The sequence below is a fragment of the Neopelma chrysocephalum genome, unplaced genomic scaffold (genome assembly GCF_003984885.1).
Source record: "Neopelma chrysocephalum unplaced genomic scaffold, ASM398488v2 Primary Assembly neopelma1_60, whole genome shotgun sequence".
NCBI lineage: Eukaryota > Metazoa > Chordata > Aves > Passeriformes > Pipridae > Neopelma > Neopelma chrysocephalum.
The window spans coordinates 2106826-2127466 of record NW_020897715.1 but is presented as its reverse complement, the minus strand read 5'-3'; positions in this window follow the sequence as shown (position 1 = coordinate 2127466).

The window sequence follows — 20641 nt, the reverse complement described above, 5'->3', positions numbered from 1 at the left end:
AGCCCAGTCTGGGTGGAGATATTGCCTACCACTGCTGCCCCACAGCCAGAGCTGCAGCCTTTCCTCTCACACAAGAGCCCACCACTCTGCCTTGAGGGCTGGGTAGAGATAAATGTCCTTGGCCTGTGCAGATGGTCATAGAACGGTGCCTGGTTGCTGTGTTGTGTGTACTTCAGTTCTCTCCACTTGGCCAGTGGAATTTTCCTCCTTCAAACAATGTTCTCCCACCCAAACTGCTGCTTAAACTGCTGCCCCACACCCTGGACAACATGACATGCTCTGTTTATCCTCCCTGTTGACAGGACTCCTGGTCACTAGTGCTCCTTGGGGTTCCCTTGCGGCAGAGGAGGTGGCCACCACTAATACAACGTGAGAAAGGACATTTTACTTCTCCACCCAGGGAAGACATAAAAGTCATAGCAGTCTGCAAGTGAAGGGCACGAGGCATCAAGAGTGAAATTTCTAAAAGCAGGTCAGAAAAAAACCTGTCACTAACCTACAGTCAGCATATTTTTGGCCAACTACCAGTAATTAGCTACTTAAACTCACTGCCAGGCATCACAAAGAAAACATTGGAAAAAATCAAATTTTGGAGATGTCCCATTGTCTTCAACATGCTTAATTAAAAACTGAGGAAGACATAACATGATATGTTCTGCGATATAAGAGTGAAGTCAAAATGAAACTATGTAAACTGGTATGTGAACCAGAGAGAACTAAACTAGAGAAACAATATTTAGCAGAATTGTTTGCATAAAATATGTCTAAAAGTAATACAATTTTTTCAAATAGCATTACAAAAATGTTAGGATCATTGTATAACTCAGAAACTGGAACAAATATTTAATATATCACCTTATGCCATGATACAAAGGAAGAGAAGTTACTGTCTTAGAAAGACACATTGATAAATGAAAACATTTGACTTTTTTTCCCAGAGTTTACTTATTGATCAATTTTGTTTTGATGTGCTAATTTGGATCTTTTGGTCACTCACAAATAAAACTCTCAGATCTAATGAATAAGCAAACAGGCTTATTTACATAATCTCATATATTCCAAATTTAGCATAGAAACAAGAAATATATCATATGCCAAAATATTTCAGAACCTATAATCTAGTTTCTGTATCTGAGAACTTCCTCAGGATTCGGCACTTGAGTCGTATGCGTTAAAAAGAACAAGAAATAGTGTATGATATTTTCAATGCATGAATTCATAGAATAATAGAATGCCTTGGGTTAGAAGGGACCTTAAAGTTCATCTTTAAGGGCAAGCAGGGACACCTAGACCAGGGTGTTCAGAGCTCCATCCAACCTGGCCTTGAACACTTCCAGGGATGGGGCAGCCACAGCTTCTCTGAGCAACCTGTGCCAGTGCCTCACTACCTGCTGAGTAAAGAACTTCTTCCTATCATCCAACCTCAGTCTCTCCTCTTTTAGTCTAAAAACATTCCCCCTTGTACTATCTGTATAAAAAGTTTCTCTCCCTTTTTTTTTTTATAAACTCCCTTTCAATACTGTAAGGCTGAAATTAGGTCACCCCAAAGCCTTCTCTTTTCCAGGCTGAACAATCCCAATTCTCTCAACCTTTCCTCATAACAGAGGTGCTCCATCCCTCTGATCATCCTGGTGGCCTCCTCTGGACTCACTCCAACAGGTCCATGTCCTTGCTGTACTGGGGACCCCAAGCTGGAGGCAGCACTGCAGGTGGGGTCTCACCAGAGCAGAGCAGAGGGGCAGAATCTCCTCTCTCACTCTGCCAGCCACTCCTGTTATAATCATCTAAAGCATGAAGTGCTGCTTTTTACAGTGTTTTATTTTGAATATTTACAATTCTTATTTTTTCTAGATTGTTTGTTTCTACATCTTGATGATAAATGTAGCAGAAACAACAAATACTGCCCTCCCCCCCCCAGTTGTTTGTCTAAGATAATGCTGGTTATCTGGGCAAAAGCAGTTAGAAACATAAAATCATTTCCTACATCCCCTACAAGACAATAATGTCTTTTTCAGGGAATTTTTTTTCCAAGACTGAAGCAATATAAAAATAGATTAAAAAAAAATCCCTAAATTTTATGCGGAGAAAAGGTACTGTTTTAAAGATGTCCAGATTACATTTACATGCCTTCATCACCCTTACTTTAAAATGAAAGAAGTAGTAGGACACTACTTTCCCTTCATTGTTTGCTGCATTCAAAGTCAGTAAGAGAGGAAGTTTCCTGGTAGTAAAAGGAGAATTTCTGGTTGACTCAGTGTTCCCACACCAAAAGCATCTGAAAAACCATTTCCTGTACACGGCAAATGTTCACCCAAGCTTTTCAAAATTACCTTTTTAAATTTTTCACTGTCAGTCTCATCCAGTCATTAATCATTTTTGTTGTTCTTTTCTGAATTCACTCTAATGTTGTCAATGTTTCTTTCTGGTGTTATGAACATCAGAAAAGAAGAAGATGTTACTAGCAATATTCATTGAATCTTCACTGGAGCACAATAAAGGCCTGTGTGACACAGCAATACATCTTTCCTATCTTTTTTTTTTATTTTCTTTAACACAATTAATTTTTCCACCAAAATATTTGTAAATAAGGTATGGATAATTATCTACTAAAAATTTAATATTTTAGACAGACATTACTAATAGTATAATGCAATGATGATGAACCTGTAACATTTGAATCAAAATCAGCAAATGAAACTACATTCAGCACCTTGTAAATAGTGAATCTACTTCCTTCATCCCCCTCCCAGCTATCATTTTCAGTGTTGCTGAAGAAGCTTTTACTCTTAGGAAAACTGCAATTAGAAATGTTGAAGAAGTGAATGAAGTTTGATGGGATATAGAAATTAAAATGGTTTGTTAGCTTATTCTAAAGTGTGCCTTTCTTCTCAATGTAACCAAATCAATTCAGCATTAGTCAGTCTTTTCAGAGAACCAAGCAACTAATAGTGTAGACAAATACAAATGAAGCCCAGGAAGCCAAAAATGTGAGTAGAAGTGCTTTGAAATTCAGGGTGGTTCTTTTAAGATGGAACCACTGGAGGCAGTGCAGGACATCTTTCTCCCAGGTTGAGACTTGTGGTTTTTATCAAGATGATTTTACTTCCTTGTTATATTCAACTACTGATAATACACTTAATGATAACCATGTAGAGGCAAAAGTATTATGCAGTCTGGTGAAAGCCAGACTGATACTCCCATGAATCCATAAACACAGTTTTCAATTTTTCATTAATTGCTCTTATTAAAAAATAAAAAAGAAAAGGATATTATATCTTTGGAATCAAATTTTCCATGTGGTAATCTGTCAAGAGTTTAGATGTATAGGTTATAGTGAGAATTTCAGAGGTTCATGAACTACATAGTTTGAAAACCAGGTATTTATATCCCTAGGTAAGGAAAAAATTCTTTAAAGCACAGTATTTTCCGTTGAACAGGAAGGAAAAAACTTACATTTTTACTTATTTGGTTAAGCATTTTAACATCTGCATTTCTTGTCAAACTTAGCAATTGTGTGGATTTTCATTATTGGTCTCCTTTTCCTCAGGTGTATATCTTTCTTTCTAAGTACTCTGAGAGTCTTTTTCCCCCCAGACTCTATATTCTCTTTCCAAACTCACATAATACTTAATGGCAATTATTAAAACAGCTTTAGGAATCTTGTCCTGTGTCACAAGTGTGTGTTGGGGATACCTAAAAGAAAGTATTAAATGTCCCCATTGCATAGACTTCAACTGAAATTTAAGCCTGTATGTAGGAGTTGGATATTATATATAATTATTTATTGGTCTGATAGTATTATTAACTCTAAAAAAAGTAAAATTACTCTAAGTATCAATATCCTCCAAAAGTATGAATAATAATATAAATAATCTTAATAATATACTCTTTCTGTAGCAGTGCAATTACATACAAAAGACAGAATTTAAAAAGCTTTAAAGGATAATTTGAAGACTTTGTATTTGAAGCCACATCCTCATTATTTTAATATTTTGGAGAAATAACTGACACAGTTTTATGAAAATGATGGATACAAACTTCAAATGTTAGATTCTTCTGTTAGCACTACAGAACTCATTGATTTCAAATGGAGTTACCATTTTACTTTGAACATATAATGTTTCATTACTTGTACTGTGAAAAAGAAAAAAGGAAAGAGAAAAGAATCCCTTAACCTGGGTACCCTCTGGGTATGGTGTGACTTACCTGTGACTGAGGTAGTTAAATGCTGCTGCAATAAAAATCATACTATGCCCCAGGGAAAACCTGTAACCAAAGGCTTAGAAGAGTTCTGAGGTAAGGAACTGATGGCAAAATATTAGCCACAGCTTGTTAGATACAGTGAAGATTCTTGTGTGTACACCCCTTGTGTAAGCAAGAAAGACTGTTAGAAAACTGGTGAAATAACCATCCAACTACCCAACTGACCAACAGCAGAGACTGTGGGTTTCCATGCAAACAGCAGCAAGTGTTTTTATGGATCTCCATGGCAAATGGCTTCCCATAAACAGGCAGGACAAAATTAACTCCACTTGATTCAATCATAAAACAAGAGCGATCAGATTGGGATTGTATATGCTAAATGTATTTTTGTTTGGAAAATGTCAAAAGCAAGTCTAGCTTGACTAACCTTCTGTTTCAGTTTCCCTTACTTCTTGTCCTTAGTTTTTAACTTGCCCTTGATTATATTATTTGAAATAGCTCTATTAACAAATAGTTTAAGACTTTGTAGTCCATTTGGGTTTTGATTTAGAGGAAATGTCCTTCTATCAATGTCATGTCTATAGATTATAAAGATTATGTAGATTATTTACCATAGTCTATAATATCATAACTATTCATATTTTAGATCAATGCAGAGGTTAAAATTTAGCTCTTCTTATAAGTTCCTGCACCACATTCTGGGCATATATTCATATTTTATCTTGCATAATATACATAACTTTATTGTTCTTAAAGAACATATAAATTATTGATCAACCTTTTATAAAGTTTGTAGATAGAATTTATTTCTGCATATATAGAATATTTATATATAAAAGCTGCTGCTGATGCTTTACACATATGATTTGTGTGTTCATCTTCAAATATAACGAAAGACTGTAAAGTTTAAGAAAATAAAAGGAAAACCACACATAATAAATTTAAAATGTGGACCCCTAGGACATCTTATTTTCTTACATAAAGTGCTTGAGACTTGAAACTCTCAAATTTTTTAGCACAGTTTCAGGCCAGCTGTAATTAAGGACTGATTTTATTAGAATGTTTTCCCTTTGTTTGACTCTTTTCTTTAAACCATAATAATGTTACAGAATAAAGCATAGTAAAAAAATAGTGGATGCTGTGACTATTCATTGCTACAGGTCCCTACATCTTCTGGAAATCACTCCTTAAGCTTGACATTGCAACATATATATATATATATATATATATTAGATTAAAATTATTTTAATTCTCACAGGTTTTGCTAAAGACTCATCCTCCATTCCATGTCATTGAATAAGCCTTTAATTTAGTCTAAGCATTTTTATACAGGAAAATTTGGTGACATTTCTGTTTCTGAGAGTTTTGGTGTCACAATTGACTCTTTTCCATCCCATAGATGAATCTAATATAACTTGACTCCTCACAGAGAGAGGCTTTGTTTTAGAGGAGAATAATGAAATTAGAAAACCAGGAAGCTCATCTGAACAATTTCCAGTTTAACAATCCAGCTACTAGTTGGGTAAGCAAACTAATCCAGAACTAGTTTGCAACATTCAGAGTTCTTATACACATTGGATCAGTATCATAAGACACAGTTTATATCAGCAAGAATAGCAGGACCAACAGGTAGTAAACCTTCTGAGATTGTTTGAATTCTGCACTAGAAAAAAATCCAAACTCTTCTCACCTCTGTGGTTACTGATCAATAAAAGTTAATGTCCTGGTGCTGCATTCACTGCAGTGCTTTGCAGAAAGATGGCTCTGTACAGTTTTTCAAGGACATTTCATGGCAACCTAACTACTTATATCCTATTTAATTTACCATGGTTTGCTTGCCTTCATTCAGAGCTGAGAGTAGCACTTGCACTTACAGTGTTTGCAGTAAGAAAGCCTCACTATGCATATCACTCATACCTCTGTGGAGAATGTTCAGTAAGAAGCTTGCTTGTTAACATTTGATAGGATAAAAACACATGCAGCACATGTTGTGTTACAGTATGGAGAAGAATGTTTGCAGTCTTTTCTTTCCATTTTGTAAATTTTAGTGGGAAAGACCTGTGGAGGGTTTTGATTGGGTTTTAATACTTCCTTGAAAACTTGATTACACAGGGCAAGTCTGAAGTCCTGCAGCAGGTAAAGCTCTGAGGATTTTCAGTTCCTCTTCAGATTCATTGCTGGTTGTGAAAAGCACTTTGGCCCCTGGAAAGGTTATTTTTTCCATTACAATTGAGAGCTCCTTAGGACCAAATTTGGGAATATCCTTCTTCATTATATTATCCTCGCCTTCTAAATATGCCGGGTCTAGGTTATACATGCTTTTATTGTGAAGATCAGGGCTTTGAGATTGTTTGAAGTCTTAAAGGAATATAAGCAAAATGTATGTCAAAAAGTATTTTAAACCAATACATACATTTTAATATCTACATATGCTGTATGTCAGTGTGACAAAATAGATTATGTTAACACTTCATCAGATATGATCAAGTTACACAAACTTGTGACAACTGGTTTCAGTGATTGCTCCTGGTTAAGAGCATACAGTTTCATGACTAGAGACTGCAGTAAACATTGCTGCAGTTAAACTGGAGTGTGACAAAGAGTAAGATTACCAGCCAGCTATTCTGGAACCTCAAGGTTTATTTTTTTTCCCAAAACTATTTTTCCCTGTAGGTCTTTCAGAGCTCACATTATCTGCTTCCTTCCTGGGCAGGTTCTCACTCTTTAATCTCTCTCCTCCCTGTCCTCACCTCCTGTCCCTCTCCTCTCAGTCTTGGTGGCCAGACCACACTGTCCACAGGTTTTGTACCTCTCCACTGCTGAATGAAACAATCAGTAATAGAAAATATATTGCCAGATGTTTCTCTGTAGCAATGGATGTTTGGAAAGAGTCCTGCCAAAGATGGACTGATGAAGCAGAAGTTTTTAATGTTGTCTAAACTCATGTTAAGAGGGCTCTTTACAGAGCCACTGCGTTTTCCCCTATACCTCCACTGTAAATCCCTTATCTCTCGGGCCAGAGTGTCCTGGGAAGATGTCCCAAGGTGTTTCCATTGGTCCTTTGTTAACCCCTCCCTTATTGGCTGTAAACCCCTTACCTTGATTGTGACCCCTCACCTGTGATTGGTCCCCAAGGGCTATATAAGCCCCCTCCCACAATTAAACCCGCTCTTTCGTCCTCTCTCCCCTGGTGGTCTGGTGAGTGCTCCGTCTTGGGGTTCCAGGGCCACGTGGCGGGGGGAGGGTGGAAGGGCATACTCCTTCCAGGTTATGGACTAAAACGAGGCCTGAAGGATCTCCCCTTCCCAAAAATCCACCGTTAAATGGTGCCCCGGTGAGGCAACGGCTGTTTTAGCTCTTCTATGAAGATTTAATCAGCTTCAAAGCACAGGAAGGGGCGATTCCTGTGTCCGGCGGTGGACCGGCGTCTAAGCGTAAAAGTATTGGCAGGCTACATCACCGCAAGAGAGCAGCCTGTTTCGAATACTTCAACCTTCCTGAGGCCATCAGGTAAGGAGCAGACCCGGAATATTCTCCTCCTTATCTTTCTTATTATTTCATTTGAAAAGCAAAAAAACACCTCACCAACAGAACATGACTTCTCATAGAGGCAGCAAGGCCTTTAAGTCTGGAGGACATTGATTTAAGTACTTTCTTCACTGGGAATGTGCTTATCAAGGGCTTTCTTGGTTTTGACTTTTCTGAATGAGGGCCCATAGTTAACATCACAGTTACTTGATATTTTTTATAACTGAAAAATTAAAAACAGTACAAAAAATGTCTTCATTTTGACCCAAAGTAAATTATAAGGATCATTCAGATGTTTTACACTCTATTTTCCATAAACTCAGTAACTCAGCAGAGCAGTGGGGTTTTTTTCTCTTTCGATAATTGACCTCAACCATGTGTTTTATCAAACCACGAACAGAATTCAGAACCTGATAGACCCAATTAAAAGTCCAGTGCCACAGCAGTCAGAACAATGCAAACAGCCAAGCTATGACAGATGAATTTTGAAAGAATGTGCATTTCCTAATCCTTGAGAGCCAGACATTAGTTACTAAATGTTAGTAGTTTTTGTAATGTTTCAATCTCATTTTTGGAGCAGGCTGAAACCTCATTTTGTTGATTAAGATCTGATTCTTCATTTCCAGCCAAAGAGCATAATATGCAAGTACATCTCTTGTCATAGGTGGTAGGAAGTGTCCATTTCTCATATTACAAAGTAATAACGAAAGTATACATACTGAGAGTATGGAAAAAACATAGCTCAGGTATTTGTAAGGAAATTACTAATGGACTAAACTAATAAATTAGCTTAATAAAAATGTCCTTGGATAGATTTCACTGTTTATATAAAAAAAAACATGAGTTTTAAAATCCCTTCTCAACCACTTGTGCATATTTCTAATAAAATTTTTTTCAATACCTCTTAAAATGTTTGACTTAATGATACCATTCTTCTTGACAAAAAACCCCAATATAATTATGTATTATAATGATTATAGCCCCTTGCAAACATTAAGAATAAACAGGATCTGTATTATATTCTATTATAATAATTCAGAAAGATGAAAACTGAAACCTTCCATTCTTTGTTGAGAACACATTTTCCATTCCTTCTAACTGGTCTACTGCTTTATCTAATCCATTCCATGATAATGCAGTAGCAGCACTGTTTACACAGTGACAAAACCCCTGAGGTTTTGCATTGAAATTTCTAGAATAAATAGTCTGTCATTGACTAGAACTAAAAACTATTATTTTCTCATGCACATGATTGTCAGTAACAAAATAATTACACAAACAAATAGATGTTCTTCCTACAATGTGTAATTTTGTTTGGATTTTTTTGAACATAATATGTCACTTTTTAGACCACACCCTTTCAATTCCATTGCAAGTGTAATTTATCAGTGCCATAAAAAAGAAGTCACCAACTCTTAAAACAATTAAGGTGGTAGCAGATTTAGAAATTGAACCAGAAGTATCCCCGTGTTCTATTACTACAACTTGATAGAAGTGATACTAGAAGCACTATATATAATTTTAAGGAAAGCTAAAGTACCTTTTTTCCACTACATTTAACCCATGGTGCCTCCCAAACCTTGTGCATGGTATTTCTACGATAGTGAGTTGCAGAGTGAAAGAGCAAGAGAGACAGAGCAGAAGGCAGAGTAAAAGAAACACTCATGGGTATCATATTATTCTCAGTCATACAAAGAATTAATGGGTTTACATTCTTAGCCTGTTTGCCAAAAAAGAATAAATAAAAAAAGTACACAGAGAAAACGGATGACTTTTCCTCCATATTTATGTGTATTTCCATCACATCCCTCTGGATTCTTCAGGATATTGGTGATGTTAGTTGTTTTACAGACAGTAACAGATTCCATTGTTTTCAAGCAAGATATTTAGGATATTCTACCAAAGTGCTGCTTCAAAAAAAAAAGGACATCTGTTTAGTGAACAATTCAGTAGCTCAGAGCTATACTACAGAACTGAAAAAAAAATACAGATATTGTTTCGAATACAGCTCTGTGTAATTCTATCGAGCTAAACACTGGTTTTCCAAAGATTACGGGTTACTTTTTAATACAGAAAAAACGGAACTTTATCCAAATCTTGTCTAACCCAGCAAATAAAATTTTATCATTTTTTGGCAGAATTGTTCTCTGTTCTGTTTGATGTTCATCTTCATGCTTGACCTTCAATATATTTTGAAACATCTGCACATGGCAGGCAAAGCAGAGCAGGCTGCTGCCATGAACCAGTTTCATGACAATTTTCAGGCTGAATTAATAACACTTGTATTAGCAATGTTCTTAAGTGCTAGAAGAAAAAAAACAACAAACAAAACCCACCAAAAAACACAAACAAAACATTTAAAAGTACAGAAAAGATTGCTGGGACTTAGTGGTCACATCAGCCTTCTGCCTGTGCTAGGTTCCCATCACTTTTTGTTAATTTAGCCAGTGTTTCTGAAGACAGAAGAGTTTTATTGGTAAGGACCAAAGACTTTGAACAATAGGTTACACTACTTAATAAAATTAAATAGGAAGGACAAATTATAAGCTATGAAAAACAGAGAGGCTGAACGTGAACAGTATTTGACAGGCAAGTTGTAATCATTGTGTGTGTGACTTCAGTGCAATTGTGCAAGTGGTAAGAAGAATTAGTTCTGGTGTGATTGAAATCACAAGAACATCTGCCACCAAGAAATGAACAAACAAAAAAAAAAACCCAAGACCTTCAAAGATGTCTTTTTTTAGCAAACTGTAGTTAAGCTACTGAATAGGACTTGATCGGTACATAGACTTTGTGCTACTCACTGCAGATGTAAGCTTAATTCATAATTAAGCCCTTCGTAAATTTAGATTTATATATAACTAGTTTAGTCATTCCTGCTAATCTGTAGTAAGATTTTGGATTCAGGTGGCAAATAGCACATTGTGCCAGCTTTGTCATCCTGGAGCTGTGCTCTTTTTCGTGACATATTTGCTTTTTGCATGTATTAACAACAATCAGGTTCTTAAAATTTTAGTTTTAAATATCATTTGGCTGGTAAACACATTGGTTAAATATCTTCAGCTAAACCACCAGCAGAATGACTTCTTATGAACAGTGTGCAAGATCATAGAATCACAGAACGGTCTGGGTTGGAAGGGACCTTAAAGATCGTTCAGTTCTAACACTCTGCCATGGACAGGGACACCTTCCACTAGATCAATCTGCTCAGAGCCCCATCCAACCTGGCCTTGAGCACTGCCAGGGATGAGACATCCACAACTTCTCTGAGCAATCTGTTCCAGTGCCTCACCACTCGCACAGTAATGAATTTTTTCCTAATATCTAATGTAAACCTATTTTGTTTCAGTTTGAAGCCATTCCCCTTGTCCTGTCACTACATGCTCTGGTAAATTCACTTTGCATATGCGGTATAGAAAGTTACCTTGGAAAGAAAATGTGTTTAAGTATTCATTGTTGTGACTTGGGAAACTGTAGCCATTGTGTATTGCTGCGTTCTTTAATAAAAATATCAGAAATGGTCATACCTCTTTTTCTTATTTCAGGTCCCTGATTAGTTTAAAAATCTGTTGTAGAAATATATATATAGAAATAAAAGAAAAATAATTCAAACAAAAGGTGCAAATTTTCAAATCAAAAAATGTAAAAATGCTACAGACCTTCTACATGTGAGGTTGGAAAGTATTAAAGAGATCAAGCCTCAGCACAGACACTAAAAGAATGCCCAGAGTTAACACCTTTGAGTTGAAAACAAAACTCAACTGAGTTTTGGCATTCTGAGCAAATAGAAGGAAGCAAAAGGAGAACTGTGACATAATACTGTTCTCTTTGTTTTTGTTGTTGGTTTTGGGGTTTTTTTGTTGTTTTTTTTTAAGGGAAAAGAGCATAGAACTGGAGATGGGGAAGAAATTAAAGCCAAACTGACTTATGTTAGATGACTGTGAGAATTTGAACAACTACACACAGGAATACAAAACCAGGAAAAATTAAGGGAAAATGTAAGAAAAGACAAAAACCTGCAACAAAACTTTACAAATGTCAGCATGCCAGACTATTACAAACCCACTTTTAATAACTATCTTTTTTCAGAAATAGAAAACTCTGTTTATATAAGTAATCTAAATGTCAGTGATTTATATAGCAGTATATTATTAGACAAACAGGAGAAAAGAGGAATTGATAGGAAGTTGGAGAAGATGCCAGGAAAAAGTGCCAGCAAGCTGACAGGAGTACTGTGCTAAAAGTTGAAGATTATTAGTACAATTTCACAAGAAACTCCCCTGACATTTGATATTTTAATTAGTGTCCTTGACCAAAAAAAAATGAGTATATGCAAAGTGTGTGCATGTATGTGTTGTGTGTTTATCAGTCTCTCCTACCCTCTGCTCAGAGTGGTAAAATATGCGATAGGAAGCATCATCAACAGACTGCAGGATCAAAGGACAAGAAGTTACTTGAATCTGTTACTCCAGGAACTTGAATCCTGGAGTAGCAGCAATAGAACAAAGTGTAAAGCACAAGAGTGTGTATTTATGTACTGGAACTAATAGCAAGGGTTTCTGATCTATGATGAGTAGTCATCATGCAGAAATGATGGAAGAAGAAGATTTATATATTGCTTTATCCCAAAATGATTATAGAGTACAGTGTATTACAGCAAAATATAGGTGAATTTAATCTCATAATGCATCAGAAGAGAATTTTCTTGTTTAAACCCTTGAATTGTGAATTAGTTAGTTTTGCTTAAGTACAGGGACTTCTGAGTCTGTGTTAGAGTACGAAAACAGATAGATAAATAATTTTTTTTTTAAAGAAAATATTGCTTTTTAACCAAAAAGAAAAAAAAACAGGTTGTGTTATAAAATGTCCATTATGTATTACACCATTGTAAATAGTAATGTTGGATTTATTAATTACAAAGTGTTTACACTATGTCTCCTGTTCAGCTGGGGAATTTGATGCTGTTATTTACTGCCATCAATGTAGCTTCAAAAACGGAATTAGAAACTTAAGTGTGGGGACAGTTAAATAAAGTAGCAACAAAACCATTTCCTTTCTTTAGAGAGGACAAATCTAGAGAGATCTAGATCTTCTACTTCATTTTGCATTAGGCTCTCCCAAAAACCTTTCTCTCAAAAACTGAAAAAGAATGTTTTTTCATTGAAAATCTACTTGGAGGAGGATCTGGACTGGTTGTTTCATTCTCTAGACATCAAATGGTTCACTTCGTACTTACTTCTTTTGTAAAGGAAATAAATGCAAATTAAAAATGTGTACCAATAAATAAATCCTTGTAAAATGAAGCTGTTTAAAACTATTTTCTAATACTATCATGTACTTTTGTTGTGTTGTTCTAAGATATTGAACCCAAGAATTTAAGAATAAAGAACATCAGAGTAGCTATTGAGAAAATATAGTTTGAATAGAAATCCTCTCACAGGTTCTGCAACTTTTAATTACCCGAGAAATTTTAGACAGGCCCTATGCTCAGAGATCTGCTGCTACATTTGCCACCTTTGATGATGCCATTTTTGGATATTTAACAACATCAATTCTGTGGTAGAAATTTTTCCTTTCTGTGGCTTATCACAGTAGCAATTCTCTAGATTTTCTGATATTCTACTTGTAGGTTGAGATAAAGACAGCTTAATAGGGAATTCAAAAACAACCTCCACAAGCAAAATGAGACAAGGGATTTATTCACTTCCACCCATGGGCAGGCGGATGTTCAGCCATCCCCAGGAAAGCGGGGCTCCATCACAGAAGGGTGACTTGAGAAGAAATAACACCATGAGGCTGAATATTCCCCCTCACTTCTTCTTCCCACAGCTCTATACACTGAACATGACACCGCGTGGTGGGGAACATCCCTTTGGTCAGTGGGATCAGCTGTCCCGGCTGTGTCCCCTCCTAACGCCTTGTGCCCCCTGGCCCACTCACTGGTGGGGTGGGATGAGGGGCAGTAACAAAAACGTCCCTGTGTTATCAGCACTGTTTTCAGCACAAATACAAAGTACAGACCCACACCAGCTACTATGATGAAAATTGACTCTATCCCAGTTGAAGCCAGCACACAAAAAGACAAGATTTTTTCTTTTAGCTTTCTAAACTGTGATGAATGAAGAGGAAGAAACAGGGTGAGATCAGAGAGAACCTAAGACAAGAAAATAGATATTTATTTTTTAGTTTTTCTTTTTTTTTTTTTTAACAGCCACCTTTAGAATTCTATCCTGTTTCACACACATGGTACCCTCTATTGGTCATTTTTATATTCTGTGTTAGGTAGGTGAAACAATATAGAGCTCACCCACAATCCCTGAATGAAACAGCTGCTTTGAAAGCTTTTAGAACAGACTAAAGTGACATGATGTCTGCAGCTCAGTTGCTGCACCAAATAATTACTTATCTAGCTGAAAATGTAGGGTTTAAATTAATTTTGTCCCACCTTTTAGTCATCTGGATCTCAGCCAATGAAATATCTTCTCTAGACCAAAGTATTTCCAACTTTAATTGATTTGAGTGGGAACCTGAGGATCATAGTTAATTTTGATGTCCTGTTAGTCATGGTAAACACAGTGGGCTGCTTAAATAATTTCACCTATTACATTGTAGTAAAGCAGGCAATCATATTTTTGTATGGAAATGGCATAAAACAACATAAATTTTACCAGTGAAGGAACTACAATGTCAGTTTTCTTTCTGTGATTAGTTGACCACCTTTCGATACAAAGTCCTCTGGTTTTGTAGTCTAACTTCCAATCACATCATGCAACACCAAGTAAATTGTCTTTCAGAAATCTGCAGTTTACTAGGTTTCCACAGCAACAGAGTTATTATCTCCTAAAATAATGTATGAGTTTTGTTTTAAAAGATCTAATTTCCATAAAGTTATTTTCATTACCCTTAAAGTTACAATCTTTTAATACTTTACCAATTATGTTCCTTATCAACTTTGTCCAGAATTTGTCGTGCTAACTAGCTTAAATGTTGCCTAACTCATCTCACACTTATTTTGAAATATGACGATTAACTTCTGCACTGTTGGAGTCTTTCCAACGTTTTTTTAACACATCTAGAGACGCAATCTCTGTCACAGAGTTAGTCTAGGCCAGTTTTAAAAATCATTTCAGGTCAAGATGGGGTCACTTCTTTAATTTCATCATTAAGTTACTGTTTAATATGTTCATAGATAGTTATAAACGGATTTGTTTTCGTAATAAACCACTAAAATCTGTCATTAAACAAATCTCTGTTTCAGGCTAATTGGAGGGAAGGAGTGCTAAGTTGCAATATATTTTGCAATAGTTAGAAACAGCGTTACCAGCAGATTGTAAAACCACAGCTCAGGACGTGAGTGATAATGTTAAATTTCATGAAAGAAAGGTTTTATTTCCAAGTGAATTCAAGTATAATGACAGTTTTGTCATTTGTAGCTGTCTGTCAGTCTGAGCAAAAGACAAAGATTTTGGAAAATGTATGGGAATACACTGGAAAGCAAATGGAATTTCTGATCAGATAATAGCCATTTACCATTTGTTTTTATTGCACTTAGAGAAATATTCAGTGTGATGTCAAGAACTGTAGAGTGAGTGCAAAATCTCAATCTTATCTTCAAGCAGGGGAAAAAAAATAGGAAAAGAAATAAAAAGTCAAACTTTTCTTCATTAAAAGGAATTTGTTTGATTGTTTCCAACTTTCTGTATCAATACTGATGTTTTGTCTGCCTTAACTAAAACCGGCCCTAAATCATAGCTATAATATTTTTAAACCATCTTGAAATAATTTTTATTATGCTGATATATCTCTATCCTAAACCCGCCCGCTACATACAAATATGTAGGAATATTTGGCATTAGAAATTTCAGCTGACGTTTTATGTACTAGCAACATTATTTTTTGATTATTTTTCTCTCAACCAGAAGTAATCACCATATATATATATAGACACACATATATATATGTATGTGTCTATGTATGTATTTAAATGGTTAATTTTTTCAAAGCAAGTAGAAAGTAATTGGCATCTACATAATTACTTTGTCCTGAGACTATTGTAATTGGGAAGCAGGAAGTATCACAAATTTAGTAATAGCATTTTGAGCCATGTACTGTAAATACAGTCCGTTGGTTTTCACAGTTTGTCATATTTCCTTCATGATCAAACTCAGAACTTAAGCTATTTAGAGAAGAAGGAAAAAGATCGTGAAAAATGATATAAAATGTGAAGTCTTACCTGTTATATTATTATAGCTGTTTGCTCCTGTAACCAGTCTATATCAGTAGTTCAGTTAGAAAACATTACATTAACATTGTTTAGTTCATGTTTATTTTGTCATGCTTTTTATGACACTATTTAGTATCTCCAGGATTTAAGACCTCTTTTTCATGCCACTGAATATATACATTGTACCAGTCAGAACATTTTGTGACTTGTATATCTGCCCATAAAAAATTAACCGTTTTATTTTATCTGATCTAATGCCATTATTAGAATACTTTTAATAGAACACATAACAAAGATAAATGACGGTAAATGCAGGAAAAAAGGAGAGAAGGAAAAAAGCCCCCTCCCCTCTAAAATTATTCATAATAGATAAGAAAATGAAATAAATAATCTGTATACCTCTCTCTCAATGGCTCTGCTACTCAGATGTTGTATACCAATGATCCTTCACTGAAAATGCTTCAGCATCTGGCCTAAAAGTAAAGAAAACCTTCCAATTTTTTTTTAATTCTTTTCCCTTGGTCACTGGCTATTAAGATTTATAAGCAAAAGGTGGGGAGGTATTACAGAAAAACGTGAGAGTTGGCCATCTGTATTATAGGGCTCTGATTCCAAGCAAATGAATACGACTTCCATCACTGAATACTTTCTGCCTTATGAGCACTATGTTAAAATTTATATCACTTTGGATTTCCAGTGGGAAAACTGTCATAGGTAATGCTAGTGTGGACTATATATTGATGGATTTTACAGCTTTGTCACATTAGCAATATTTCTGTGAGCATTTATCTTGCTGACAGTGACTTTGACAGTAGGAGACCCACTGTACAGAAACATTACACTTTCATTAAAACATCAAGCTGGTTTTCCTACCTGGTGGTCTGGAAAAGCTGTGCTTGTCTGCCTTGTAAATTAAGACTCTGGAGAGAAAGTAACCTTGAGACTTCTTTGCCTTGCAGGCCCTCTGTTACTGCCTAGTGATGAGAAGAGTCATTTTTCTTAGTGCAGATGAGTGGTAGCTGCTTTTGCTCTTTGACTTTGAAATCCCTGCTTCAGGTTAAATGAAATGTTAGGAGAAAAGGGATTCACACCGAAAAGCATCCATACAGCATCTCTATGTTGTTATGATGGTACTTTCACAATAGAACAAACAATCACACCCACTCTGCTAAGTTACAGTTTTAGGAGAACACTCTGGACTATGATAAAAATCATAAGAGGCCTTGAAGTTATTTGCTATGTTTTACCCTCTCCTTGATGCAAATACTAGAGAATATTGCCAGTACATTTCAATCACACATTTACTTATTTTTATTCCCCAGCAAAAATCTGTGACTTACTCATTTTCACCTGCCAAAATTAGAAAAAAAGATGTTGGCAATCTAAAACTGTATGAACCCAGAGTCTCATTTTCCTTTCAACCTAATTAGTAAAAAGATAAATCTTTCAATACTTGAAGAAAAAATTCCTAGCATCGCAAAGACTTTTTCAAAATAGAGCTAAAGGATTATTCTTTTTAAAAATACATTTTGCAGGTACCAGGTTGTGAGAGCTCCTGTAATTTATCAGATTATTGTAATCAGGATTTTTTAAAGAAAAAGTCTTGTGAAATTAACTCTAAAGACTTCCAGATGACGCTATGTAATAAAATAGACATTGTGCACGTTTTTCTGAGATGTTGCAGTTCATTCTACTACATTGGTTCATTGCTATAGAAAATTATCCTTATCTGTTCAAATGAGCATGAAAATTTTATTTTTTTGATTGGACTTTGCAACTATTCTTTCATTAAGACATGTGAATGTGAAAGCATTAGTCAGTTTTGCATCTACTGATTCCTTTCAGAAATTTATATGCATTCAGGATATGACTGATCTGAATCCTCCTCATTTTCTTTTGTTACATAAGTGATAAATATCAGTGTCAGCAATGAAAATCCTTTCCTTTGTACTGGTTGCTACAGTTGGATGTTAACCAAAAAATCTACAAAATTATTTTTAAAAGCAAAAAAAAATTGTGATAAGGTGAAGAATAAAAGGAAAAAAAGACGCATTAAAAGAATCCATAAAGTTTTGCCCAGCTGTCATCAATGACATTTACTCAGAGACAGACATGACATGAAATTGAAACTCAGAACAAATTAGATAGAGAAATCTCTCCAGCTATAGAATAAGAAAAGTCTTCTTGAGAAAGAAGAAACAGACAATAAAATATAGCAGATGTCTATGAATCAAGGGGTTATTAGCCAAAGAGAGGAATTAAAATGATTAGTCTGTTGTCACTAGAAGGATACAATTTGATACAATCTACTGCAGTCCATAGAAAGAGCGTAGATGACGGAACAAAAGACAAAAGAAAAAAAAGGAGAATAAGCTGTAATTAGAAGTTTATTGTTCTACTCCATTGTAACATCTTTCAAATTAAGTCAGTGTTTGAAATATGCAAATTACTAAATTCAAAGATGTTTACTTGGCATAAAGAGGGTTTCAGGACTGAAGAAAGTATATTACAGTCTTGTAATTTATATGCTATTCTACTATGTTGCAGAAATCTAAGTGTAAGAGAATTCGTTTAAAAATTATATAAAATCATTCTGTTATGTGTTTATTAGTCAGGTGTAATGAATTGCTTTTTCCTTCTTTCTCTCATAATTACCATGGTGGTCAGGGAAAGCACATAGTAACTAACTCCTTTTGTTTACCCTTTAAATGATTATTTTCCCAAGACCTTTTACAGAAGCATTAAATGTATTTGTCACAGGACCTTGAAAAAATATTTAAGAAAACCAGGAATAGGCTTTTTCTTTAGTATTAATATGTTTGAAGCATTTTGCAGTTTTCTTATAATTCTTATTATCAGGAAGATTATAGAATATTTTTAATTGTAACTAAGAAATCAAACAACTTTTCAAAACATGAAAGATTATATTTAAAAACAGGTACCAGAAATATTTATTCTTTCTATAATAATTTTAATATGATATAAAAAACTAAGAACTGAGGACTTTTTCTATATACTCAGCCTATGGCAAAATTCCTGCCTACTGCAACAAGTAAAGAACTGACCTCTGACTTTCTTTGTAAAGAACTTTTGATATTCAACTGCAAAATGTTTTTCAAGCTTTCCAAAACCATTTTCCATGGTATACAGATAAAATTACTATATCATTGCAGTAAATCCTTCTAATCATCTAGAATCAAACTATTACCTTAAATTTTCTATTCAATATGAATACATTCTTCAACACGAAGGGTTCCTACAAAAAAAGCAAACTAATGCTGATACTTAACAACTATTTAGAAATACTGTAGTCAGTAATGATCAAAATCTATCATGAACTAATTAAAGCAAGGAGATGGAAGGAAGACTGAGATATGTGATGCTCAATCTTTTTTTACAAAAGTCCCTTTTTTGATGATACAAATTCTTCTTCACTCTAAAGACAACTTACTGTAATACTCCTAGAGCACATCAAGAAAAAAATTCTGCTAAATCCTCCAGGTGCAAATGACTTTCATGCTTGCTTTTCAAACAAAGATGAAAACATTATTCAATACATTGCACGTGGCAATGCCTTCTCTTTGGAGGAGTGACAAACTACCTGGCAGACAGCTGAGACCCCGAGTGTACCCAGTTAACCGAATGCTGATGTTTCCATCACGCTCGGTGGAGCTGCACAGGCCAAGAGGCTCTTGCTGTCTGTCTCTATAGTTCACATGACTGGGATGGGGATGTGCCTCAAGTGACTCTTTCTGGCTCATGATTCATGAACAGGATCTTATGTAATCAGTCAGAAATGAGACTTATTTCAGCAGACCTTCTTCCGGCAGACATACCGAGTAAATCACAATGAAGAGTCATATTCATTTGCCTCATTTTATTCGTGAGTTTCTACCTTGAATATAGCCTTGGATAAGGATCTATGTATGTTAATATGGAGAAAATATATTTTTAAAATTAATTAATTAATAATTTTAATAAATTTTCATTTTAGCATTCATAGAGATATTTTTTTTCTGTGCAATGAATTGTTTCAAAACCTGAAAATAAACAAACACTAAAATGTAAGAACTTTGTGAGCCTTAGGTGTTTTTGAGTGTTATCTTTGGTTACAGTTTCACTATTAATACCATTGTGATATGAAGATTTTGCTTTTTGCTTCCTGAAATAAGCCCTTGCTGGCAGCAAGACTTGCTCACCAATAAGTACAGACTCCCATTACACTTCACTGCAATACTGTAGTTTCTGGGGTGCTTAGACTTCACCAAAAGCAGGTAAGGGATTCATCATACAGGGCTTTTGGAAGAGTGCATAAACATAAACAGTGCTTTGAATTCAGACTCTAGACAAGATTTGCTGAGGGAGGAAGCCCAGAATATATAGCACCAAATACTCAATATTTGGGAATATAGTCTAGGATTTATCCAAGGGATTTGTTCAGATGATTTCTTCATCTGAACAAATTATAGAATCGTAGAATATCCTGAGTTGGAAGGATCATTGAAGTCTAACTCCTGGCCCTACACAAGATACTCTGAGAATCCCATCATGTGCCTGAGAGCATTGTCCAAAAGCTTCTTGAACTCTGTCAGGTTTGGTGCTGTGACCACTTCCCTGGAGAGCCTGTTCCAGTGCTCAACCACCCTCCAGGTAAAAAAGATTTTTCTAATATGCAACCTAAACCTC